The 27,838-nt window shown below is 46.2% G+C and overlaps 1 protein-coding gene and 1 long non-coding RNA gene across 12 annotated transcripts in view; one reads left to right on the top strand and one right to left on the bottom strand.

The window, feature by feature from the left end:
• The window catches only part of MYT1L (myelin transcription factor 1 like), a 580,462-nt gene that overhangs the window by 364,215 nt on the left and 188,409 nt on the right, over positions 1-27,838 (top strand). The gene's annotated exons all lie outside the window — the stretch shown is intronic.
• LOC130361293 (uncharacterized) lies at positions 13,037-25,899 on the bottom strand. The gene is made up of 3 exons (XR_008890949.1): positions 25,584-25,899; positions 22,081-22,194; positions 13,037-14,833 (listed from the first exon to the last, which is right to left on the bottom strand). It is a non-coding gene; the product is annotated as an uncharacterized LOC130361293 (long non-coding RNA).

Here is a 27,838-nt window from a genome sequence, read left to right as displayed (position 1 = left end):
GGTAAATCTGCTCTCTGCACTAGAGGAATGGGGTGGGGAAAGTGGGGTTCGGGGGAGCGCCGCCGCTCAGCACTAGAGGCATGGTGGGGGGAAGCGGCGTTCGGGGTAGCGCCGCCGCTAAGCACTAGAAGCATGGTGGGGGGAAGCGGGGTTCGGGGGAGCACCGCCGCTCAGCACTAGAGGCATGGTGGGGGGGGGAGGTTCGGGAGAGCAACGCCGCTGCTCAGCACTAGAGGCTGGGGGGGGGGGGGGAGCGGAGTAGCACTGCTGCACTAACAAAGTTATTGTTTTCACCACAGGGTGCCTCCAGCTGTTTCACCACTACAACTCCCAGAATGCCCTGACAGCCAGTAGATGTCAGGGCAAGCTGGGAGTTGTAGTGGTGAAACAGCTGGAGGCACCCTGTATAGTGAACTAAGGGCGGAAGTGTCGGCCCCAGCAGGCATCAGTGACATCACACCTGCTAGGGAAGTCTGCCTGGTAGTGAGCACACTACCAGGCAGACAAAAAGCCATTTTAATATAGTAAAAAAAATATATAAAGGCAGGGAGGGGGTTAGGGATAGATGGGCAATAGGCAGGGACAGAAAGAAAAAAAATGGATGGTGGGAGCTACCCTTTAAAAAAAAAATAGTTTTTCACCAGAGTACCCCTTTAAGAGCCAGAGGTTGGGGAACACTGTTTTACTGTATACCAACATATACAACCTGACAATAATACACACATTCATCGCTCTACTACACACACATATAGTTTTATTGCTCACAAATTGACACAGTGGTCTGGCACACACACACCTCTGCTGCACACATATATACACACACTAATACAAATATGTAGCTACACATATACCCCTTCTATGTGACTCTTCCATGGCATGTGACTGGTCCTGAAAAGTGAAAAAGCAATGGCTTTTTACAAGCTGTAAAAGATGACTACCATTTATGGGAAAAGCAACAGAACTGTAACACGAAGGTTACACAAAACCCTCTGTGCGACAATTAGTGTAAAACCAAAAAAAAACTGTCACAATTAATTTCCAATGAAAACAAATCTTGCACTGACAGAACAGATGAAAAATACTCTCTATGCTTTACTACAATAATGATATATGTGTGCTCCTACTCCTAACTGTGTTGTTCTCTGCTCAATGTCCCTCACAGAGATCTTCACCTAACACCTGCTATTTCTAAAATATCTGCTAAAGCTATGTGCATAGGATTTTTCTAGTGGCTCTGACTTAACCCCTATACTGCTTGCTGATTAGTTGGGAAAGCTGTTTAAAAGGTATTATGGGATTCCCTGAGGTCATGTGATCCTTCCTTCTTCTCCTTTCTGCAATGTGGCTAATGTTATTTTATCAGGTTCTGCTGAATCAAACTTTTAGAAAAGTAGTACTCAAGTTCTACCGGTTCGGTTCTCTCACCTTTAGAGGGGACTGAATGGCCTGATCCCATCATCTACTGGTGTTATCTTCATTGTAATCCTGCCTGTAATTACACGGAGGACACTGCTATAATGTTTTCCTTACAAACAGGAAGTGTCAACTCATTTTTAGGTCTAGTCGCCAAAGTGAAAGCTGCAAGATTACAGGTTTATTTCAAAATATAGATAGTAAAATGGCAAATATAATTTTTTTTTACATAATTATATATGTTTAACCTAAAATTTTATTTAAACAATAGGTAATAATCCAATTTCACATTCCGTTTAAGCCATGCCTCTGTGTACTAAAAAAGTTTTTAGTGGATCCTACAGTATAGACCTAAGGTGATGTAAACACGAAACTCAGTCCTGGTTATCAGGAAAGGATTAAAGCTAGACTAGACCTTCCTCCAGGGGTTTCTGGGTATAGATGAAAGAATATATGGAATGTCTATGGAATTAGTAAACATGTCTATTGTGCTGGTGCTGTGGGGAAGTGAGATAAGATACAGTGAATTTCTATGCCGTCTTTCCAGAATCGGAAATTGGGTTGCAGCACACTTGTACAATCACTTCCAAGCAGCAGCTCATAAAATGAAGGTAATTAATGGAGCAATTACATTGTACAAAAGCACAAATATAGAAACCTTCCTTGTGCTAGGCTGGGTGTAGAAAACCGAAACGGGCAAAACATAGTTAAAAGATTTGAACACATAGCTTTGCAGCAAAATAACTTTATGAGGGCAAACTTTATTGTCGAGCAAAGGGGATTGAAGCAATGCCAGGAGCGCAGTCATAGCGAGAGCTCCCCCCACTGCTACCGACCTTTCGTCTGGATACGCTCTCATTATCTGATACCCATTATCCCAGAAGAATGTTTTAAAGTACAGTGTCACAATTTATTTTTGGTGCTGACATAATGTCTTGTGGTTTTCATAATCCAAAATGTATCTTTAATGTTGGTAAGGAGAACTGCAGAAAAGAAAAAGAGGAAGCATGCATCGGGGCCAGCGGAGATCTCAACAATGCCGAAATCAGTCAATGCTGAGCAATTACCCATTAGGATAATATGTGGGGTAGAACATGATGTATAAATATGTAGCCTTTATTAGCTTTTTTTAAACTATACAGCATTTTTACTGCTTTTGTTTAACTCTCATTTTTATAAAGATAAGCAAATCTCTGATGATTTGTTTCAGATATGAATCAATTAGAATTTGAAAGTGCCCCAATTGTCCATGAAGGACAGTATGTATGGGAGCAGGGACTCCTGTCAAAGGTGTCCCTGCTCCGCTACAGTACACAGAGTTGTGGTACACATTGCATAGTGCTCATTCACACCACGATTTTGCAATTTGGCCGCATCCCATTCATTTGAATGAGCTGGAGGGAGTCAGATAGTGACTCCGATGGGCTCATTTTTGAACCGTATCAGTTTTATTGGCGGACTAAAAACTGTGGCAGTCCATGGCTTTCAGTCCGGCAACAAAACCGGATATGGTTCAAAAGTGTTTTAAGTATGAAATTTTGACCCTCAGGGATTTTTTTTTTTTCTTGAGCTAGCTTTATTTTTTGTGGTTTTGTACACCTAGCTGGATGCTGTTACACCTATTCTAAAGGAATTGATTTCCCTTTGGTTTATGGGATTTGGTAATTTGTGGCATCTGTGGCTTCTCATCATCATATTTATGTAGACATGATGTTTTGTAAATAGACAAAAATAAATAAGTATACATGGCTGTTGTTTATTATTAATAAGGTTTAGAAAAATATTCCGGCCATTTTGAAAGTATGGAATCTTGTAGACTTCAATGTAACTTGGTACCGTATATACTCGAGTATAGGCCGAGTTTTTCAGCACGATTTTTCGTGCTGAAAACACCCCCCTCGGCTTATACTCGAGTGAACTCCCCCACCCGCAGTGGTCTTCAACCTGCGGACCTCCAGAGGTTTCAAAACTACAACTCCCAGCAAGCCCGGGCAGCCATCGGCTGTCCGGGCTTGCTGGGAGTTGTAGTTTTGAAACCTCCGGAGGTCCGCAGGTTGAAGACCACTGCGGCCTTCAACATCATCCAGCCCCCTCTCACCCCCTTTAGTTCTGAGTACTCACCTCCGCTCGGCGCTGGTCCGGTCCTGCAGGACTGTCCGGTGAGGAGGTGGTCCGGTGGGATAGTGTTCCGGGCTGCTATCTTCACCGGGGAGGCCTCTTCTAAGCGCTTCGGGCCCGGCCTCAGAATAGTCACGTTGCCGTGACAACGACGCAGAGGTGCGTTCATTGCCAACGTAATTCTGCGTCATTGTCAAGACAACGCCTCTATTCCGGGCCGGAAGCGCGGAGAAGAGGCGCCCCCGGTGAAGATAGCAGCCCGGACCACCTCCTCACCGGACCACCTCCTCACCGGACCGCCCTGCAGGACCGGACCAGCGCCGAGCGGAGGTGAGTACTCAGAACTAAAGGGGGTGAGAGGGGGCTGGATGATGTTGAAGGCCGCAGTGGTCTTCAACCTGCGGACCTCCGGAGGTTTCAAAACTACAACTCCCAGCAAGCCCGGACAGCCGATGGCTGCCCGGGCTTGCTGGGAGTTGTAGTTTTGAAACCTCTGGAGGTCCGCAGGTTGAAGACCACTGAGGGCGAATGATGAGAAGAGGATGATGAAGGGGGGGTGTGGGGATGATGAAGGGGGGTGGGGATGATGAAGGGGGGGTGTGGGATGATAAGGGGATGATGAAGGGGGGATGTGTGGGATGATGACAAGGGGATGATGAAGGGGGGATGTGTGGGATGATAAGGGGATGATGAAGGGGGGATGTGTGGGATGATAAGAGGATGATGAAGGGGGGATGTGTGGGATGATGACAAGGGGATGATGATGAGGATGTTAATGACGGGTCTGGATGATGACAGGGGGGGATGAGGTATTTCCCACCCTAGGCTTATACTCGAGTCAATAACTTTTCCTGGGATTTTGGGTTGAAATTAGGGGTCTCGGCTTATACTCGGGTCGGCTTATACTCGAGTATATACGGTAGTTTGTTTCAGACGGAACACAGCAGGAGAAGAAAGATTTGAGCTGTGTCTAAGCGATAGCTTGAAAAGACAAGTTGTTTAGAAAGATAAGAAGAATGGTTTTTGGTGCGCTTGGCTTTAGGAATCAGCACGCCACATAACTAATTGGCTAATTTGTCCATGTGCTTAAAAATAAAATAAAGCCCTTGAATTCATGTGTACTTCTGAATTGCAGACATCCACCTTGGTTTTTGGATTGTTTTTGAATAACTGAATTGTTTGAGTGAAATCATTCTGAAAGCTTAAAGTAGTTTTAAGGTAAAAAGTGCAGAAATTAAAACCCTCCAGTGGTTTAATCCCTTAAAAAGTCACATGTATGTACCGTATTTTTCGCCGTATAAGACGCACTTTTTCTTCCCCAAACCTGGGGGGGAAAAGTCGGTGCATCTTATACGGCGAATACACACCTATCGCGGCGGTCCCTGCGGCCATCAATGGCCGGGACCCGCGGCTAATACAGGACATCACCGATCACGGTGATGCCCTGTATTAACCCTTCAGGCGATTTCACAGCGGCGGTCCCGAACAGCCCGACAGAATAGCCGGGTTAGTGCTTACAGGACACCGGGGGGGACCTTACCTGCCTCCTCGGTGTCTTCTCCGTTCAGGGATCCCCTGTATGCCGGCGCTCTCCTTCCTCGTCATCACGTCATCGCGTACGTGCGTCGGCATGCGTAACGACGTGATGGCGGCGACGGAGAGCGAGGATACCTGGCCGGCAGCAGAGACGTTCCGGAGCGACCAGGACACGGCGACAACGATGGAGCGACATCCAGGGCAGCGGTGACGGGTCCGGAGCGGCGGGGACACGTGAGTATTACCTCCTCCTTCAGTGGTCTTCAATCTGAGGACCTCCAGATGTTGCAAAACTACAACTCCCAGCATGCCCGGACAGCTAACGGCTGTCCGGGCATGCTGGAAGTTGTAGTTTTGCAACATCTGGAGGTCCGCAGATTGAAGACCACTATTGGGTTCAAAATCTTTATTTTTTTAGATTTTGCCCCTAAAAATTGGGTGCGTCTTATACGCCGGTGCGTCCTATAGGACGAAAAATACGGTAAACAGCGTTTTTATGGAATTCTGCAGATGATAAAGTGAGGTTATCAGAAGAGCATCCTGCGATCGAGGACTGGAACTTCAGTGAATGTGACTTTCATGTTACTAGTAAAAGTCAGGTTAGGAAAATTCAGATGTAAGAACCACAATTTTTCGCCGTATAAGACGCACTTTTTCTTCCCCAAAACTGGGGGGAAAAGTTAGTGCGTCTTATACGGCGAATACACATAAAAACCCTGTCCTATCGCGGCGGTCCCTGCGGCCATCAACGGCCGGGACCCACGGCTAATACAGGACATCACCGATCGCGGTGATGCCGTGTATTAACCCTTCAGATGCAGCGATCAAAGCTGACCCCCGCGTCTGAAGCGAAAGTGACACTAAACCGGCTGCACCGGGAGGGACCTTACCTGCCTCCTCGGTGTCTGCTCCGTGCCGGGATCTCCTGTATGGCCGGCGCTCTCCTTCGTCGTCATCACGTCATCGCGCATCCAATAGGAGCAGCGTGCGTAGTTGCGTGTGTAGCAACGTGATGGCGGTGACGGAGAGCGAGGATACCGGGGACGCGGCGACAGCGATGGAGGGCGACATCCAGGGTAGCGGTGAGGGGTCCGGAGCGGCGGGGACACGTGAGTATTACCTCCTATACTAGTGATCTTCAACCTGCGGACCTCCAGATGTTGCAAAACTACAACTCCCAGCATGCCCGGACAGCCGTTGGCTGTCCGGGCATGCTGGGAGTTGTAGTTTTGCAACATCTGGAAGTCCGCTGGTTGAAGATCACTGTCCTATACTTTACATTGTATTCTACATTTTCCTCCTTTAAAATTGGGTGCGTCTTATATGCCGGAGCGTCCTATATGGCGAAAAATACGGTATGTGTCCAACTGTCCATACATGAAACGGCACATACCGATTATGCTCTGAATTTCACAAACAAAATTTACATTTGTCAAAAAAAATTCTTTTTTGGAGGGTTCATGTCTGGTGAATTCCAGACAGGAGCAGGGACTCCTGTCAAAGACAGGAGTTCCTGATTCTGCACAATAAACAGCGAGGCATATGCTCCTCAGTTCACATTTGCTGGGCACAGAGCCCCTGGGTCAGCAAATGTGTTGGGCTGCCCGGAGGTAGACGTTGATGCTGTATGAATCGCTGCTCAGGCGCATTGCCAATATGAACTGAGTGTGAACCGAGTAGCAATGCGTAAAGTGTAACAGGGACTCCTGTAGCAGTGTGAACAGGGATTTCTGTTTTGTGGCACCATTAGCCAATGGTGTGAGGTGCCATGGAAACTATGTACAGGAGCAGGGACCCCTCTACAGAAAGTGGTTTTAATATATGCATCATGGGTTACAGCATTAACAATTGTCATGCTCCTTTATAAGAACAGAACAAAGGAGATGACAGCATCTGCTAATCCATTCCATGACAAAAAATAAAAACAATGGAACCTGATTGGCCCCATTGACCTTTTTTGCCCTGGATTTTTTTGAACCTGTGCAAATGTGTCTGTCAGCTTCTCTCTTGTGAATCTTACATGGGCTAGATACTCCAGATATTATGGCCGGCAATTTTCATTGTAGGTGTAAGTGAAGCATTTATCATTGTAGGTGTAAGTGAAGCATTTATCATTGTAGTGTAAGTGAAGCATTTTTCTACACCTTTTTCTGTGTGCTGGTAATGTGTAGGAGAATCAGATTTATTAAAGGGGTACTCCGCCCCTAGACATCTAGTCCCCTATCCAAAGCACAGGGAATAAATAAGATGTCAGATCGCCGGGGTCCCGCTGCTGGGGACCCCCTGGATCTACCATGCAGCACCCACCTGTAGCGGCTTCCGCAACCGCTGGAGGTCCTCATGCTGAGTCCATCCCGACCACGCCCCCGCCTATAGACTTGCATTGAGGGGCGGGGTGTGACGTCACACGGAGGCAGAGTCGTGACGACACGATCTTCCGTCCCGGTGGTCGAGATGGACTCAGCCTGAGGACCTCCAGCGGTTCCGGAAGCCGCTACAGGTGGGTGCTGCATGGTAGATCCAGGGGGTCCCCAGCAGCGGGACCCCGGTAATCTGACATCTTATTCCCTATCCTTTGGATAGGGGACAAGATGTCTAGGGGCGGAGTACCCCTTTAATTGGTCACAAGGCATTTGATACATTTTGTGCAGGTCTTCTGAAATTTCTCTCTTCACCAAAAAGCTAAGCTAAGTCTGGGCTGGTGTAGTTTTAGAGACTTTTCAGTGGCTTTGCGCCTTCTTCGTGCCTTTTCACAAAAAGGCGCAGTTGATAAAACCCTTCCATATCATGTGTATTGCCAAAATCAGTGGATTGCAACTCAAAATCAACAGAAATGTGTAAACCAAAAGGCGCAAAAAAGGTGCAAATAAACCCTGTTTGCACCTTTTTTTGCACCTTTTGTAGACACAAAAAACAGTCTAAAGACAATGATAAATGTCGGCCTTTGTCTTTGTCTCTTTGAACATTGTGGAGATGAAAAGATTTAGGGGTATGGATGGGGTAGTCCAATATGTCACCAAAAATTGGACTTCCATGTTATAAGGAGAGTTTTAAGATGTTTATCACAGAAAGCACATTAGTAAGATAAATCATTTAGAACAAAAAATACTTGGGGGGGTCAGTTCACCATACCTGAGGGAATCTAGTGCCGGCTGTGTTTATAGGGAACAGGGGAACAACTGGAGTACCCAACAAAGATAGAAGTTTAATGTCCTATATTGTTTCAAAGTTCACTTTATTATTGTAGGCACCTTAATATCCTCACACCTTCTACATGTGAATGTCAAGGTGTTTTATTTGTTAGTCATAGTGTTTGAGATACAGCAGAAGCTGTATCTGTGGATTATAAGTAAATGTCTAATAAAATGAGCTTCATGGAGTTATTAAAGGGGTACTCCGTTGCTCAGCGTTTGGAATAAACTCTTCCGAATGCTGGAGCCGGTGCCGGGAGCTCATGATGTCATAGCCCCGCCCCCTCATGACATCACTCCACGCCCCCTCAATTCGAGTCTATGGGAGGGAGCGTGACGTCACAAGCTCCCGGCACCGGCTCCAGCGTTCAGAACAGTTTGTTCCAAACGCTGAACAGTGGAGTACCCCTTTATATGTGGAATGGGGTCTGAAGGGCACCACTGGTTTCATCCCATAATGAAGGGAAACAGGTAAGAATAAAAATAAGATTCCATTTAAATAAGAGGCCACTAAACCTAAAAAGGTATTACCAGCTCATACATTTATTGTAAATGCATAGGATATGTCATATGTTTCTGATCGGTGCAGGTTTCACCTCTGGGACCTGCATCTATCTCCAGAACAAGTTCCTCCTGATCCCAATCAGACTGATTGTAGTGACTGCTGATGACCAAGGATCTGAAAACAGCCGAGTGGGTTGTTTTGTGAAGTTTACATTACTATATGACATCAATGTTTGAGATGGGAACCCCTTTAGTATTTCTGGGGGTGTACATATGGGAAACCACTGGGGTAGATGTTGGGGCAGATAATTAGAAATCTTACAGATTTTTAGCAGTGGCTTATCTTTAGACTATCCAGCCTAAGTTTGTACCTTTTATAAGTTGGCTTATTTTTACAAACAGGGCAGATTTGTGGAACACGTAAACCATAGCCCCTTTAGGTAAGGCTATGTCCACTTTCCTAAGCTACTCCTAGAGCTACTCATGGTACAAAAAGTATCTGACAAGTGTGATAAACAGGTTGAAACCGGTGCAGGTCATGTAAGGCAGTTTTTGTTTTGGTACAGATTGCACCAGATTTACGTTTGTTCCCTGTCATATCCTATAATGCACTTGGTTTCTCATGGCAGTCTTATGTTGTTTTTCTGTTATTTTCCACATACTTAGGGGACATTCTATGTTGGTAAGGCCGCGGCATGCACACCAGCATGAGCTAACTAGAGAATGGAATGGATTCATGGCTGGTGCCACAGAATGGAAAGGTTTATTCTCCTGATGATGAATCAGAAAGGATTGATGTGTGAATACATGCTTATCCTTTCTAACTGTGACATGAACCCCCCACTAAGTCTTGTACATCATAGATTTATTAGTATCATGATTCATTGACTATGTAATATAGAAGCTGTCTTTTTGCCATTCCTTTTGCAGCTTGCTTCTATTTTTTTAATCACGTGTAAGCATTTTCCTATACTAGATAGTCTCGCCATGGATTAGGTGTTGAGTGTTTGGCATTATTGGTATACACTGATCAACCATACCTCCTGCTCAGGGGTCAAGTCCTGGTGAAAAAAGTATTGGAACTCATCCAAGATTTCCACTCAAGGACTGGTCCAGCAGCAGGGCCAGATTAAGGCTGTCTGGAAGACGGAGCACTTCATTATGATGGGCCCCCCACCCCAACAGTTCCCCCACATTAGGTGCAGTATAGTTCCCCCGCATTAGGTTGTAGTTCCCCCACATTAGGGGTTCAGAACAGTTCCCCGCACATCAGGGGTGCAGTACAGTTCCCCGCACATTAGTGGTGCAGTACAGTTCCCCACACATTAGGGGTGCAGTACAGTTCCCTGGAACATTAGGGGTGCAGTAGAGTTCCTGCACATTAGGGGTTCAGTACAGTTCCCTGCAAATTAGCAGGGCAGTACAGTTCCCCCACATTAGGGGTGCAGTACAGTTCCCCACACATTAGGGGTGCAGTACAGTTCCCCCACATTAGGGATGCAGTACAGTCCCCCGCACATTAGGGGTGCAGTACAGTTCCCTGCACATTAGGGGTGCAGTACAGTTCACCAACATTAGGGGTGCAGTATAGTTCCCCCACATTAGGAGGTATACAGAGTGGTCAGAGATTGCCAAGGGCAGGCAGGGGGATAGACCGACCTAGAGATGGCCCTGCACATAAGAGACAGTAGTAGATACTACTAGGGCATGTAGTATGAGCCGGGCCAGGGCAAGGTCTGTGTTAATAGTTGTGTTTTTATTTTTACAGTTGGCCATTACTGTTATCCAGCCATCTGCTCTACAATATGGAGGGAGGAGTTTGTGCAAAGGCACTGGAGGCTTACCTGCTGAACACACTGTGGAGGACGCACTTGTCCTAAAAAGTCAGAAAGGATCACATTGTAAAGCTGAAGTGCTTTCTCCCCTGCGCTCCGGGGGCCTGGCAGGGACATACTAGATGTGCCTGGGCATGGCACGGTCCCAGTCCCAACAGTCTCTTCTCTTAAAGTGGCAGAGGGGCTGATGTTCTTGCAGCGTCAGGGCCATATGATCACGTCTGCAGACAGGCAACCAGATGAAGTCCGGCAGGGGGGGATACTGTTACCATCGGTCCCCCCACATGAATTTCTGCGGGGGATCTGCCCCCCCCCCCCGGTTCCTACGCCCATGAGGGACACAGGGATGTCCCGAATGTGACGGGGCCCCCCTGCGGGCACGGGGCCCGGAGCAGGTGCTCCATCAGCGCCAATGATGATCCGGCCCTGTCCAGCAGGACTCCTGCTAATTGGAACAGTGTTCCTGCTATGGAAAAAGTGCAGAAACTCTGTTCCCAATGCGTTCCTGCAGATTTGAGTCCTGCCCCTGCTGAATATTGTGTAGTACCTTCTTTTACCACCAAAACGGCTTTAATCTATGAAGGCCTGGACTCTGCAAATCCTGTGAAGGTGCCATGTGGTATCTGGCACCAAGGATTGAGTTCTTGGATTTCTGGAGGGTAAGTCAACACCTTAAACTCTTTGTTATGCTCCTTATCCTCATATATTATATAAAGGAATCTGCATACCATATAACTGATTATATACAGGACATATTCTGGTAGATACCAGCTCTACACATGATCTGTATACCATACAAGTGTATACTATACAAATACAGAGCCAAATAGAGATTGATACCATCTGTACACAGGATCTGTATACCATATGAGTAATTATATACAGGACTATATAGAGGTAAATACCAGCTGGATCTGTATACCATATAAGTATTGACGCTTACATCTAGTGGCTCACAGGTGATGTCTTTTCTGATTGCTGTCATCTTCTTTCCTTTTCTTCTCTGACCTGCTCACTGCAAGACAACTATGTTAGACTCCACATTCTTCGTGCCCTCCCCACCTCTACACATTCTCCCCACCTTTAGGCCTCCAAATGGTAATAATGCCCTCTTTGGTGTCCTGCACAGTAAAAGTGAGTAGGTTAGTAGGTCATCCATTAAGTAGGTATATCCCCCCACAGTAGGCAGGTAGTTATCTGATTAGGTATGTCCCTCAGTAGTTAGATAGTTTCCTTATTAGGCAGGTATGTCCTCTGGTGGGTATCTCTCCCCAATAGGTACATCCATCTTTAGGTAGGTAGGTAGATTGCCCCACCCCCATTAGGTAAAGCCTTTGGTAGGTATATAGCCAGTTTGGTAGGTAGGTAGCTAGGTTGCTAGCTAGCTAGATAGGTAGCTAGGTTGCCAGCTAGCCAGGTAGGTAGCTAGATAGCCAGGTAGGTAGCTTACTAGGTAAATAGTCACATATGTAGGTAGCAAGGTAGGTAGCTAAATATGTTCTCAGGTAGGTAAACAGGTAGGTGGCTAGGTAGAAAGGATGTTAGCTAGCTAGGTAGTCAGTTAGCTAGGTAGGTAGCTAGATAGGTAGATTGTTAACTAGGTAGGCAGCCTCGTAGGTAGGTATCTAACTAGGTAGGTTGTTGGCAAGCTAGTTAGGTAGCCAGGTAGGTAGGTAGAAAAGTTGTTAGCTAGATAGGTAGTCAGGTAGGTAAACAGGTAGGTGGCTAGGTAGCCAGGTAGGAAGGATGTTAGCTAGCTGGGTAGTCAGTCAGGTAGGTGGGTAGCTAGATAGGTAGATTGTTAGTTAGTTAGTAGGCAGCCCAAAGGTAGGCAGCTAGCTAAGTAAGTCGTTAGCAAGCTAGGTAGGTAGCCAGGTAGGTAGCCAGGTAGCTTGTTAGCTAGCTAGGTAGGTAGCCAGGTAGGCAGTTAGCCAGGTAGGTAGATATCTAGGTACGTAGTTTTTTTCAACCTATTTTTTTTTTTTAACCCAGTTGAAGTGCAAAGTGCTTTTTATCTGTGTGAGACAAGTTTCCTGAGACATGCACCAAATTACCAAATCTGGTGGAAAAACACAGTGGGATAAAATCCAAATAGGGGAAAAAATAACAACAATAGTAAATCTGGGCCATGGTGTTTTCTTTTAATATACAACATGTTCCAATGGATCCATATTGGTACCATGTTTAGCCCATAAAAGTAATTAGGCTAAATTTAACAACACTTGTTTCATCTTCTAATGTTTTCTGTATTTCTTCTGTTTTTTTTACATTTATATTTCAAAAATATCAATATTTTTGTTAAGAACAAAAAAAATCTGTCAGAAAAGGGATAAATACTTGAATCCATATTTAATCTATATTTTATATGGTAGTGTGAATGAGCCCATAGTGTTGGTAACAAATGTTATGTAACCTGTCATTTCCTGAGTTTGCTTCACTAGTGTAGGTGATATAATCAGTGATGTTAAAGTTCCTGCAGCGCAATTTTCTAATCAAAACAAATACAAAGTACACAACGGAAATCCAAAGTATTATTATTATTATTTATTTATTTAAATAGCGCCCTTGGTTGTAGGGCACTTTACATCTGATAAAGGTTAAGTACATAACACTGACATACAATGGAGATGGCAGACTAGATTGCAGACCGATATAGAGGGAGAGAGGACACTGCTCACAAGGGCTTACAATCTACAAGGAGAGGGGAAGGAAACAGTAGGTGACGGGGACCACTGATCTTCTGTGAGCAGGTGGTAAAGCAGCCATTCATAGTGCAGTGACCGCAGGGTTATTGAAGGTCCTAGGCTTGCTTGTAGAGATGGGTCATCAGGTTGCTCTTGAATGACTTGATGGTGATTTAGAGCCGGATGAGTCAGGGTAGAGGGTTCTAGTGTATGGGGAACCTCAGGAGAAGTCTTGGAGATGGTTGTGTGAGGCGAGGGCAAGGGGAGAGCATAGGCAGAGGTCTTGAGAGAATCAGAGATTTTGTGAGGGGCGATATGGGGAGATCAGGTCATAGATGTATGAGGGGGGGGGAGACAGGCCTCGTATGTTGTGGTGAATAGTTTAAAGTAATTTAAATTTGGTAAGAGTTACCCAGTGAAGGAATTGGCAGAGGGAAGAGGTAGAGGAGAAGTAAGCGCAGAGGTGGATTAGTCAGGCATCAGAGTTGAGGATTGATTGGAGGTGAGCAAGTATGTTTAATGGAAGACCACAGAGGAGAATGTTACAGTAGTTCAAGTGTGAGATAATGAGGACATGTACCAATAGTGTAGTTGTACCCTTGTATTTCACACTCATTTACCACAGATTTAGCCACAGTTTTGGATGTGGATTGGCAAATGTCACCTTTCCATGCAGGATACAAATATGATGGAAAAAAAGACACTTTGACCAAAATGTTACACGCATTACCTATGCCGGTATGAGTTTTGGCGCAAAACAATCACACAACATTTTTAAAGGAGTTCACATCAAAAAGAGCAACAGTTTGTATGATGCACTTAATTTTTGAAAGATGAGCATGATGTTGCATTAAAGGGGTACTCTGCCACTAGACATGTAATCCCCTATCTAAATGTCACAGGGCCTGCCTGGAGATTGCAGGGGGACTCAGCAATCAATGAGCCTTGCAGCGTTTATGAGCACACAAGCCTGGGGCTTCCTTGTTCGTGACATAAAGCCACGCCCCCTCCATTCATGTCTATAAAAAAAATCTCACATATTTTTAAAGCAACACAAGTGAGCTTTGAAAAGGGTGTGATTAATACTGCTAAAACATAAACAAAATGTATTGACCCTAATGTGTTATGGGTATATGAATGTGGAAAATGTGTCGAAATGCTTTTGAAAAGTTATTTCATGTGAATACACCCAAGAACTTTTCTTTAAAACAGGAGTAGGAAATGTTTAATCTTCCAAGGTCAAAGGCCGTGCACAATGATCAACTTCAACAACCCTAAACAATGTCATCTTCGTCACAATGAGGCCTAGTCAAAGTGGCATATCATTAATTTTATCCAGACACATTTGGCCTCCCTTTTCATTGAATTTAGCATATAATGAACATCATTGATGTACCAGATTGTCTTTTTTCATTACCTGTAACACATGGTCACTAACTAGGCCAGCAGATTTGTCTTTGACATCAACAAAACATTAATTTGTCCATTTCTCTTTCAAAATTCGACACTGTATCTATTTTTCTTTTCTTTGTTGTCGCCGTTTGTAGAGGACCTATCATGGGGAAATGTCTGATCTGTTTACTTTTTTAATACTCTACATGGTAAAAAACAAACAAACAAAAAACTAAATATATAAGTAAATATTAAGAATGCTGATCTACACATATAAAACTCAACATATGTATGTATGTAGGTTCCAGGACAGCAAGTCTATGGTAGATGTTACGCCGAGCGCTCCGGGTCCCCGCTCCTCCCCGGAGCGCTCGCTTCACTCCCTCCGCTGCAGCGCTCCGGTCACGTCCTCTGACCCGGGGCGCTGCGATCCCGCTGCCAGCCGGGATGCGATTCGCGATGCGGGTAGCGCCCGCTCGCGATGCGCACCCCGGCTCCCCTACCTGACTCGCTCCCCGTCTGTTCTGTCCCGGCGCGCGCGGCCCCGCTCCCTAGGGCGCGCGCGCGCCGGGTCTCTGCGATTTAAAGGGCCACTGCGCCGCTGATTGGCGCAGTGGTTCCAATTAGGGTTTTCACCTGTGCACTTCCCTATATTACCTCACTTCCCTTGCACTCCCTTGCCGGATCTTGTTGCCTTAGTGCCAGTGAAAGCGTTCCTTGTGTGTTCCTTGCCTGTGTTTCCAGACCTTCTGCCGTTGCCCCTGACTACGATCCTTGCTGCCTGCCCCGACCTTCTGCTACGTCCGACCTTGCTTCTGCCTACTCCCTTGTACTGCGCCTATCTTCAGCAGCCAGAGAGGTGAGCCGTTGCTAGTGGATACGACCTGGTCACTACCGCCGCAGCAAGACCATCCCGCTTTGCGGCGGGCTCTGGTGAAAACCAGTAGTGGCTTAGAACCGGTCCACTAGCACGGTCCACGCCAATCCCTCTCTGGCACAGAGGGTCCACTACCTGCCAGCCGGCATCGTGACAGTAGATCCGGCCATGGATCCCGCTGAAGTTCCTCTGCCAGTTGTCGCTGACCTCACCACGGTGGTCGCCCAGCAGTCACAACAGATTGCGCAACAAGGCCAACAGCTGTCTCAACTGACCGTTATGCTACAACAGTTGCTACCACAGCTTCAGCAGTCATCTCCTCCGCCAGCTCCTGCACCTCCTCCGCAGCGAGTGGCCGCTCCTGGGATACGCTTATCCTTGCCGGATAAATTTGATGGGGACTCTAAGTTTTGCCGTGGCTTTCTTTCCCAATGTTCCCTGCATCTGGAGATGATGTCGGACCTGTTTCCCACTGAAAGGTCTAAGGTGGCTTTCGTAGTCAGTCTTCTGTCCGGAAAAGCCCTGTCATGGGCCACACCGCTCTGGGACCGCAATGACCCCGTCACTGCCTCTGTACACTCCTTCTTCTCGGAAATCCGAAGTGTCTTTGAGGAACCTGCCCGAGCCTCTTCTGCTGAGACTGCCCTGTTGAACCTGGTCCAGGGTAATTCTTCCGTTGGCGAGTATGCCGTACAATTCCGTACACTTGCTTCTGAATTGTCCTGGAATAATGAGGCCCTCTGCGCGACCTTCAAAAAAGGCCTATCCAGCAACATTAAAGATGTTCTGGCCGCACGAGAAATTCCTGCTAATCTACATGAACTTATTCACCTAGCCACTCGCATTGACATGCGTTTTTCTGAAAGGCGTCAGGAACTCCGCCAAGATATGGACTCTGTTCGCACGAGGCGTTTCGTCTCCTCGGCTCCTCTCTCCTCTGGTCCCCTGCAATCTGTTCATGTGCCTCCCGCCGTGGAGGCTATGCAGGTCGACCGGTCTCGCCTGACACCTCAAGAGAGGACACGACGCCGTATGGAGAACCTCTGCCTGTACTGTGCTAGTACCGAACACTTCCTGAGGGATTGTCCTATCCGTCCTCCCCGCCTGGAAAGACGTACGCTGACTCCGCACAAAGGTGAGACAGTCCTTGATGTCTACTCTGCTTCTCCACGTCTTACTGTGCCTGTGCGGATGTCTGCCTCTGCCTTCTCCTTCTCTACAGTGGCCTTCTTGGACTCTGGATCTGCAGGAAATTTTATTTTGGCCTCTCTCGTCAACAGGTTCAACATCCCAGTGACCAGTCTCGCCAGACCCCTCTACATCAATTGTGTAAATAATGAAAGATTGGACTGTACCATACGTTTCCGCACGGAGCCCCTTCTTATGAGCATCGGATCTCATCATGAGAGGATTGAACTTTTGGTCCTCCCCAATTGCACCTCGGAGATTCTCCTTGGACTTCCCTGGCTTCAACTTTATTCCCCAACCCTGGATTGGTCCACTGGGGAGATCAAGAGTTGGGGGTCCTCTTGTTCCAAGAACTGTCTAAAACCGGTTCCCAGTAACCCTTGCCGTAACTCTGTGGTTCCTCCAGTAACCGGTCTCCCTAAGGCCTATATGGACTTCGCGGATGTTTTCTGCAAAAAACAAGCTGAGACTCTACCTCCTCACAGGCCTTATGATTGCCCTATCGACCTCCTCCCGGGTACTACTCCACCCCGGGGCAGAATTTATCCTCTCTCTGCCCCAGAGACTCTTGCCATGTCCGAATACGTCCAGGAGAATCTAAAAAAGGGCTTTATCCGTAAATCCTCCTCTCCTGCCGGAGCCGGATTTTTCTTTGTGTCCAAAAAAGATGGCTCCCTACGTCCTTGCATTGACTACCGCGGTCTTAATAAAATCACGGTTAAGAACCGCTACCCCTTACCCCTCATCTCTGAACTCTTTGATCGCCTCCAAGGTGCCCACATCTTCACTAAATTGGACTTAAGAGGCGCCTATAACCTCATCCGCATCAGAGAGGGGGACGAGTGGAAAACGGCATTTAACACCAGAGATGGACACTTTGAGTATCTGGTCATGCCCTTTGGACTGTGCAATGCCCCTGCCGTCTTCCAAGACTTTGTCAATGAAATTTTTCGTGATCTGTTATACTCCTGTGTTGTTGTATATCTGGACGATATCCTAATTTTTTCTGCCAATCTAGAAGAACACCGCCAGCATGTCCGTATGGTTCTTCAGAGACTTCGTGACAACCAACTCTATGCCAAAATTGAGAAATGTCTGTTTGAATGCCAATCTCTTCCTTTTCTAGGATATTTGGTCTCTGGCCAGGGACTACAGATGGATCCAGACAAACTCTCTGCCGTCTTAGATTGGCCACGCCCCTCCGGACTCCGTGCTATCCAACGCTTTTTGGGGTTCGCCAATTATTACAGGCAATTTATTCCACATTTTTCTACCATTGTGGCTCCTATCGTGGCTTTAACCAAAAAAAATGCTGATCCCAAGTCCTGGCCTCCTCAAGCAGAAGACTCCTTTAAACGACTCAAGTCTGCCTTTTCTTCGGCTCCCGTGCTCTCCAGACCTGACCCTTCCAAACCCTTCCTATTGGAGGTTGATGCCTCCTCAGTGGGAGCTGGAGCTGTTCTTCTACAAAAAAATTCTTCCGGGCATGCTGTCACTTGTGGTTTTTTCTCTAGGACCTTCTCTCCAGCGGAGAGGAACTACTCCATCGGGGATCGAGAGCTTCTAGCCATTAAATTAGCACTTGAGGAATGGAGGCATCTGCTGGAGGGATCAAGATTTCCTGTTATTATCTACACCGACCACAAGAACCTCTCCTACCTCCAGTCGGCCCAACGGCTGAATCCTCGCCAGGCCCGGTGGTCTCTGTTCTTTGCCCGATTTAATTTTGAGATTCACTTTCGTCCTGCCGATAAGAACATTAGGGCCGATGCTCTCTCTTGTTCCTCGGATGCCTCAGAAGTTGATCTCCCTCCGCAACACATCATTCCACCTGACTGCCTGATCTCCACTTCTCCTGCCTCCATCAGGCAGACTCCTCCAGGAAAGACCTTTGTTTCTCCACGCCAACGCCTCGGAATCCTCAAATGGGGTCACTCCTCCCATCTCGCAGGTCATGCGGGCATCAAGAAATCTGTGCAACTCATCTCCCGCTTCTATTGGTGGCCGACTCTGGAGACGGATGTTGGGGACTTTGTGCGAGCCTGCACTATCTGTGCCCGGGATAAGACTCCTCGCCAGAAGCCCGCTGGTTTTCTTCATCCTCTGCCTGTCCCCGAACAGCCTTGGTCTCTGATTGGTATGGATTTTATTACTGATTTACCCCCTTCCCGTGGCAACACCGTTATTTGGGTGGTCGTTGATCGATTCTCCAAAATGGCACATTTCATCCCTCTTCCTGGTCTTCCTTCTGCGCCTCAGTTGGCTAAACAATTTTTTGTACACATTTTTCGTCTTCACGGGTTGCCTACGCAGATTGTCTCGGATAGAGGGGTCCAATTCGTGTCTAAATTCTGGAGGGCTCTCTGTAAACAACTCAAGATTAAATTAAATTTTTCCTCTGCATATCATCCCCAGTCCAATGGACAAGTAGAAAGAATTAACCAGATCCTGGGTGATTATTTGCGACATTTTGTTTCCTCCCGCCAGGATGACTGGGCAGATCTCCTTCCATGGGCCGAATTCTCGTATAACTTCAGGGTCTCTGAATCTTCCTCCAAATCCCCATTTTTCGTGGTGTACGGCCGTCACCCTCTTCCCCCCCTCCCTACCCCCTTGCCCTCTGGTCTGCCCGCTGTGGATGAAATTTCTCGTGACCTTTCCATTATATGGAGAGAAACCCAAAATTCTCTCTTACAGGCTTCTTCACGCATGAAGAGGTTCGCGGATAAGAAAAGAAGAGCTCCCCCCGTTTTTTCCCCTGGAGACAAGGTATGGCTCTCCGCTAAATATGTCCGCTTCCGTGTCCCTAGCTACAAGTTGGGACCACGCTATCTTGGTCCTTTCAAAATTTTGTGTCAAATTAATCCTGTCTCTTATAAACTTCTTCTTCCTCCTTCTCTTCGTATCCCTAATGCCTTTCACGTCTCTCTTCTCAAACCACTCATCCTCAACCGTTTTTCTCCCAAATCTGTTCCTCCCACTCCTGTTTCCGGCTCCTCGGACGTCTTCTCGGTCAAGGAAATTTTGGCTGCCAAAAAGGTCAGAGGGAAAAATTTTTTTTTAGTAGACTGGGAGGGTTGTGGTCCTGAAGAGAGATCCTGGGAACCTGAGGACAACATCCTTGACAAAAATCTGCTCCTCAGGTTCTCAGGCTCCAAGAAGAGGGGGAGACCCAAGGGGGGGGGTACTGTTACGCCGAGCGCTCCGGGTCCCCGCTCCTCCCCGGAGCGCTCGCTTCACTCCCTCCGCTGCAGCGCTCCGGTCACGTCCTCTGACCCGGGGCGCTGCGATCCCGCTGCCAGCCGGGATGCGATTCGCGATGCGGGTAGCGCCCGCTCGCGATGCGCACCCCGGCTCCCCTACCTGACTCGCTCCCCGTCTGTTCTGTCCCGGCGCGCGCGGCCCCGCTCCCTAGGGCGCGCGCGCGCCGGGTCTCTGCGATTTAAAGGGCCACTGCGCCGCTGATTGGCGCAGTGGTTCCAATTAGGGTTTTCACCTGTGCACTTCCCTATATTACCTCACTTCCCTTGCACTCCCTTGCCGGATCTTGTTGCCTTAGTGCCAGTGAAAGCGTTCCTTGTGTGTTCCTTGCCTGTGTTTCCAGACCTTCTGCCGTTGCCCCTGACTACGATCCTTGCTGCCTGCCCCGACCTTCTGCTACGTCCGACCTTGCTTCTGCCTACTCCCTTGTACCGCGCCTATCTTCAGCAGCCAGAGAGGTGAGCCGTTGCTAGTGGATACGACCTGGTCACTACCGCCGCAGCAAGACCATCCCGCTTTGCGGCGGGCTCTGGTGAAAACCAGTAGTGGCTTAGAACCGGTCCACTAGCACGGTCCACGCCAATCCCTCTCTGGCACAGAGGGTCCACTACCTGCCAGCCGGCATCGTGACAGTAGATCTTATGATGACCTTATTCTAGGGCTGCAGAGCTTGCCTGGGAGTTTTAAACATCATGCCACTGGACCAATGTCATAGTAAAGTATGATTTAACTGTCTGGCAGGAAGGTGCAGATATTAGTAAGGTCAGGGGCAGGGAGAGGGAAGAGGTGGATAGGGGAGAGAAGATTTATTTCGAGCTGAGAGAAAATTTAGGGGATACAGAAGACATTAATGCGGGGGCAGGGCACGGGAGAGGAGTGCCGGAAGGACGAGCAGCCTATCACTGATAAGCTTTCAGAAGACTAGCAAAGCTAGGTGGCAATCAGACAACGCTGGGTACTCAACTATTTTTTACGTTTTTTGAACATTACAAACCCTAGCTCTTATTCTTTGTAATATATGTATCTTAGTTGTGTTATTGGCTGTTCTGCGTTGTGGTATTTTTGTTCTTCCTAAGTTCTTCAACTCAGTAGGGACTCAGTAGGGATATAGGTTGAACTTGATGGACTATAGTCTTTTTTCAACCTCATGAACTATGTTACTATGTTACTTTTCTTTTAACCAAAAATTCCCCAAAAATATAAGTTAACAAGATAGTCATATGCTCCTTGCTTACTTTGCTGCACTGCGGCTTTCCCAGAATGCATTGCTGAATCCTTATTACAATTAGAGCGATATCACTCCAACTAATGCAGTACAGATAACGTAAGACTGCATAGGGGATATGGAAGCCCATTCACTTCGGGTCATTGCTGAAAGCAGCAAGGGTTTTAAGACTGGCATTGTCTGTTTTCAGTCCATCAAAAAACCAGATAGGGTCAAAAAATTAGCCGACTAGAGTCACTGGCTGACTTTGTCCAGTTTATTGAAATGAATGGGGTAAGGCACAGGTCCACCAGGGTATATGGCTGCAACCAGTTTTTAAATTCTCATGCTGCCACATGCCCCAAACATAGTGTGAATGCAGCTTAACATAACTAACTTGGTAGGTCTAGACCAAATCACGAGCCAGACATTACCCATCCCAACATTACAACGTGTAAAATGAAAACTCTCTGTAATAGATCTCAGTATCATCATTGCATTTTAATACACCAAACTGTCAATAAGCTGCTGTAAAAACAGTAGATATTATTGTTAATCTATATATATGTGGAATATTGTTGTATGGCTTGAGTTGTCCTTGGTCTTCTTGCAAAAAAACACATTTGAAATGCAAACTAAGCTATATTAAGATCCATCAGCAGTAGGTTGTCTTAGCCTCACACTCAACGCTGACCTATATACAAGACCTTCCTACCGCACACGCTATTACTGTTACATCTTTACTTAAGAAGTGACAAAATTGCACGTATCAATAAATAATACTCCGGTATTTCGTGTCAGTAGAGCGCACCGGCGGCTGCACGTCAGTTCTTAGGTCAGCAGTGCTTATTAAGGAATAAGGTGGACGGAGATATACCTTCACACAGTGGAATCTTCTTCCCCCGTCTAGTGCATTCAAGTACGCCATACGTGTGAAACATCAATCTCTTATCAGACCCTTCAATTCGCATGCACCTCATCATAGCCCGGGCTGCGAGTTAAAAAACGGAATATATAAGAAATATGCAAATAAGTGATTTCACATCCTTCATTAGAAAATTATTGAATTTTATCTGGTTGTTGTGCCGCACTCCTCTCCCTCTCTGTTTTGCTCTCTTTTTTTTTCATTTCACATACCTTTTCACCCACCAGTTTGATTGCCATGGCTGCAGCCGTGGGTGAATAATTGCCTGTCTTCACAGGAGCATGTTCTGGAGCTAAAGTCGAGTGCTTTCTTCCTGATGTATGCCTCATTTGGATTCAGCCGACAGCCTTGGGGCTGTATTATTCATGCCTTGACAGATAGCACTCACTAAAGCATTGGAACAAGGCCAGGTACTGGCAGAGAGATAGTAAAGCATTGCAACTTGCAACCGAGAAGACTATGTATTATACGGAGTGGAAGAAAAAAAAAATTTGAGAAAAAGAGAAATCCTTCTATTTCCTTTATTTTTTTTTTCTTTCTGCAGGTTTCACCGTAATGGGATAGTCATTTGCATCAAAATAAAATATTTCTAAAAATAAATGCATTCTCTTCTTGGGTCCGTGCTTGGAAATAGAACGCGATTTTCCACATTTAATTGCAAAGCTGATTTTAATTAGTGTGGCACTGCATGTGAAAAATGAAGATTCACTTGGATGCGTGTAACACATTGCAGTGTCTGCCGAATGCTCTAATTAATGTATGGCTCCTCTACAACAGAGAGCACGGTGGGATATTCATAAAATATTCTGTACACACTGTCAGGCTCTCCGGAACGCTCTTCGCGGCAGATTGGAAAGGAAGGCATTTTCTTGCTTCTTCTCCTCCTCGATTCCTTATGTCTAGCTCTTTTTTTTTTTCTTCTTCCTACTATGTAACATAAAGGCAATGCCTAGAGGCTTGTTATCAGGATGTAGTCTGTCAGCAGGATATAGTCTGTAATCCGTTTGTACCTGAGCTGCATGGTTGCATAGTAGCTTCCAGATCTGGCAACCACTAGACTAGACTATTGGCTGTTTTTCCCTTGATTCACCCATAAACAGGCACCTTTGGCCAAGTATACTTGTCTTTCTTCTCATAATCTGTATGTTACATCATCTGTATGATTACATATTTGTTCCCAGCTCGGATTAGTAACTACTACTAGACTACTTGTAGAGCTGAAGATACATTTTTGATAACTGTTGGCCAACAGTATGTTTGTTTTCTACCCTACTTACCTTGTAAGCATGCACACTCTACCAAGAATGCATGATTTTTCTACTGTGTAATATTTTATAAATCATTAAAGGGGTACTCCACCCCTAGACATCTTATCCCCGATCGTGGGGGTCCCACAATATAGCATGCAGCACCCACCGTATCTGCTTCCGGAAGCTCTGGAGGTTCTGGCCCGTCACGCCCCCTCCCATAGACTTTCACTGAGGGGGCGGGGTCTGATGTCACACGGGGCGGAGTGGTGACATCACGATCTTCCGTCCTTGTGGTCGGGAGCCAGAACCTCCAGAGCTTCCGGAAGCAGATACAGTGGGTGCTGCACGCTATATTGCGGCAGGACCCCCGCGATCAGACATCTTATCCCCTATCCTTTGGATAGGGGATAAGATGTCTAGGGGTGGAGTACCCCTTTAATGGTGACATCTGAACTTGCACACACGACAATGTTGAGTTTGCACCAGAGCTATATGGTTGCATACCTGCTTCTAAATCTGGGCAGGAAGCTACCATTATACTACCTGTAAAAAAAACTATACCAGTTACATAGCTTTTGGCCAACAGTTTTCTTTTCCCCAAAAATATGGACACCAGGCCAAGCATATATGTTTACTCCAATACTAAATACCATGGGATTATCTTATCTTCTGTCTCTCCTCCGAACAATTGTTTGTTATGTTGAAAACTTAGCAAGAAACACAAAGTGTCTCAGGAGAGAAGTATATCTACTATATATACTGATCTTGTAGATACCGATCTGGCTGGGCATATGGTAGATGATGATGTCATCTTGTAGTTTACAGGAAATCAGTTGACCCAGGACTGACATCTTATGATACACAATGGCCGACATTTATCATTGTAGGTGTAAATGAAGCATTTTTCTACACCCTTTTTTTGTGTGCTGGTAATATGTAGGAGCACCAGATTTATTAAATGGTCACAGAGCATTTGATACATTTTGCGCAGGTCAAATTTTCTGAAATTTCTCTTTTCACATACACCACAAAGCTAAGCTAAGTCTGGGCTGGTGTAGTTTTAGAGACTTTTCAGTGGCTTTGCACCTTTTGTGCGGCTTTTCAAAAAAAGGCGCAGTTCATAAAACCCTTCCATATCATGTGTATTGCCAAAATCAGTGGATTGCAACTCAAAATCAGCAGAAATGTGTAAACCAAAAGGCGCAAAAAAGGCGCAAATAAACCCTGTTTGCACCTTTTTTGCGCCTTTTCTAGACACAAAAAAACTGTCTAAAGACAAATGATAAATGTCGGCCAATATACCAAGTAACTTTGTTAGAGGCAGACATGTGAACACTTGACCCAGTTACAGTGAAGAAGCACATTGATGAAGCTGTGCTGAAAGAAAACAAAATGTACCGTAGGGAGTGGGAAGTGTGTATGCTATGGACAAAACAACTGAGTGCTACTATATGTTAGGGTAAGTTCACACGAGCAGATTTACAGCGTATTTTACGTTGCGGATGCGCTGGTGAAGGCCCGCTCTTTGCTGCCTTTACATGTGCCTGCTCGTCGCGGCAATATACCGCGACGAGCAGAGACAGTGCAGCTTTCTCGCACATCGCGGCCACTCTCCCTGCTCTGAGCTAGGCAGAGAGCTCCCGCGACGTGCGAGTATACTGCGACTCGCACATCGCAGTGTGTCTGCTCGTAGCGGCGTACAGCCGCTACGAGCAAGCACATGTAAAGACAGCATAGAGCGGGCCTTCACCAGCAGATCCACAGCCAAACCCGCTGCATAAATCCGCTCGTGTGAACGTACGCTTATAGAGTATTTACATTTATACAGTCTTAGCATAACAAGTGCTCCCTGAAGGCAACCATAAGGCTGAGGTGAAAATGAGTTCGACACCCCTGCTGTTGATTCAATGAAGGGAACTATAAACTATAACCTGCTCATAGAGCCAGGCTTTCCTTTATTCTATGTAAAAATAAAACAAGTCTAAATATTCTGGACAATACAGAGTGGCGCCCCCTGGCATTCCTAACACTGGCATTTGCCCCCTTCCTCAGCTATACCCCCAGTTCGGATAGCACATACAACACTGTATAGTAGCATCACTGATCCACTCGTGTTGTGTATCCAGTTATGATGTATACACGACTGAATAAAAAGAGTCTAGAAAGAGAATAATATATATAGTATTTAGATGTAAAATAACGTACCCTTTAAGCATCGTCCATGGAGGAGCAGTATATGAGCATTCAATTACATGATGGGTTCCGTTCATTATTGATTCGTTCCAGACTGGCCTGACATTTTGATCTGCCCTTTCTAAGAAAATGGAATACCTGTTAATGTAGGAGTAATGAGACGCTGAGATGCTGATTATACATTTTGAGTGCCAGAGGTTTCCCAAGATTGCACAGCGAGATACACATTAATTCTTGTTCTTCTTCATCATCTTGGACCTCCAATGAGCGAACGTACGACACATGGGTCTGTGGGTTCATCTGCAGATTGCTACTTACAATTCCCCGATTTGCCAAAGGTATTATGTTCTAACCATCAATTTACACAGTAAAGCCAGATAGTCAGCTGAGGAAGAAATAGAACTGGCATTACACATTTTTAGGATGATGAATGGGAGAAGGAAACTTCGAGTGGTGCCAAGATAAAATTTGCATTTCGTGCCCTTGGCTAGTGCCCTCCACTACGGCAAACCCAGAGACTGCAGCCATAGCACAGCAGAGCGTGTTTGTTGTTCTTATACGCTCATACATATGCACACATTCATGCCTACTAGAGAGTCAGTGTGGCAGAAAAACTTAAAAGATGCACCCAGATATGATACTCCCCATCACTAGTCCTACAGCACCATTTGTTTTATTCCAGCACAGCTGCATCCATGTTTTATTACTCTAATTTGGTCATGTGATTACAGATCTTGGACTATGCACTATATAAGAGAAAAATAAATCCCAGAATGCTTGACAACCTTCTCCTCAATAGATATGTAGCACTTGCTTGATAAGTTTTGATTGGTAAGTGTTCAGACTGTTCACAAGAACGAGGCGAGAAAAGTGCACAATGCTATGCAAGGGATTTGCTGAAAAATAAATAATAAATAAGGGACTGTCTTATAATATTAATAATAATATGCCGTATTAAAGGGGTTATCCAGTAATAGAAAAACAGAGCAGATTTCTTTCAAAAAGGGCACCACACCTGTCCTCAGGTTGTGTGTGGTACTACAACTTGGCCCCGATAAAGGGGTACTCCACCCCTAGACATCTTATCCCCATTCCAAAGGATATGGGATAAGATGTCTGATCGTGGGGGTCCCGCCGCTGGGGACCTCCACATGATAGCATGCGGCACCCACATGTTTCTGCTCCGGAAGTGCTGGAGGGTCTGGGTCCCGACCACGGGAACGGAAGTTCGTGATGTCACGACTCCGCCCCCGTGTAACGTCACACCCCGTCCCTTCAATGCAAGTCTATGGGAGGGGGCGTGACGGTCGTCACGCCCCCTCCCATAGACTTGCATTGAGGGGGCGGGACGTGACGACACACGGGGGCGGAGTCATGATGTCATCCACCCCTAGACATCTTATCCCCTATCCTTTGGATAGGGGATAAGATGTCTAGGGGTGGAGTACCCCTTTAACTTAAATAAAACTGAGCTGTATTACCACACATAATCTGGGGACTGGGGTGGTGTTTTTTTTTTTTTTTTTTTACAACATCCGCTCTGTTTTACTATTCCTGGATAACTTGTTTAAGGAATATGAACATCACAGAGGAGGCCCTTTATCCAACATCCACTTCTATTCATCAAATCTAAGAACTACTATGTCATGTTGGGACAGGAAAAAGTGCAACCCTGCTCTCACCTTGAATCACCTTTCCTGCCTACGTGCATACCCGTCCTAAAAAGAGAATCCACCACAATTGGACGACAGTCTCTGCGCTGGAATAAAGTGCAGGGGCATAACACAATACACAACACATAACAACACCGTGTGGAGGTCAGGGAAACAGGTCAGGACACATAGGGTTGACAGGCACTGAACAAATACCAAACACAGGGGACAAACAAACTAACAGAAATAGGGTAGTCTAACAAGCCAGGTCAAAACAAGATAGAAGCATAAGGTACCAAATCACTAAGCAGAGAATAAATGTATAAGAAGCCGAGGTCAGAATACACTAAATAGAACAAACCAAGAGCAGTGTGAAAGCTAGTGCAGATTAAATGAACACTAAAAAGGCCCGAGCAGACTAGCAACGTATTTATGTGAACCTGGAATAGGCGTGGATGCAGAGAGCAGATGTAATAGGCTCTAGGTCCGAGCCCGCTGATAGGCCCGTGCATCATCACAGCAACAGATGATGCCAAGAGAAACACAGGAAAATTAACCCTGAACTTAGAACCTAGAACCAGATTCTGGGAGGAATTTCCTCACTAAATTTCCTTG

The sequence above is a fragment of the Hyla sarda genome, chromosome 3 (genome assembly GCF_029499605.1).
Source record: "Hyla sarda isolate aHylSar1 chromosome 3, aHylSar1.hap1, whole genome shotgun sequence".
NCBI lineage: Eukaryota > Metazoa > Chordata > Amphibia > Anura > Hylidae > Hyla > Hyla sarda.
The sequence above is the reverse complement of the archived record's forward strand: the minus strand, read 5'-3'. Positions and strand labels throughout refer to the sequence as shown.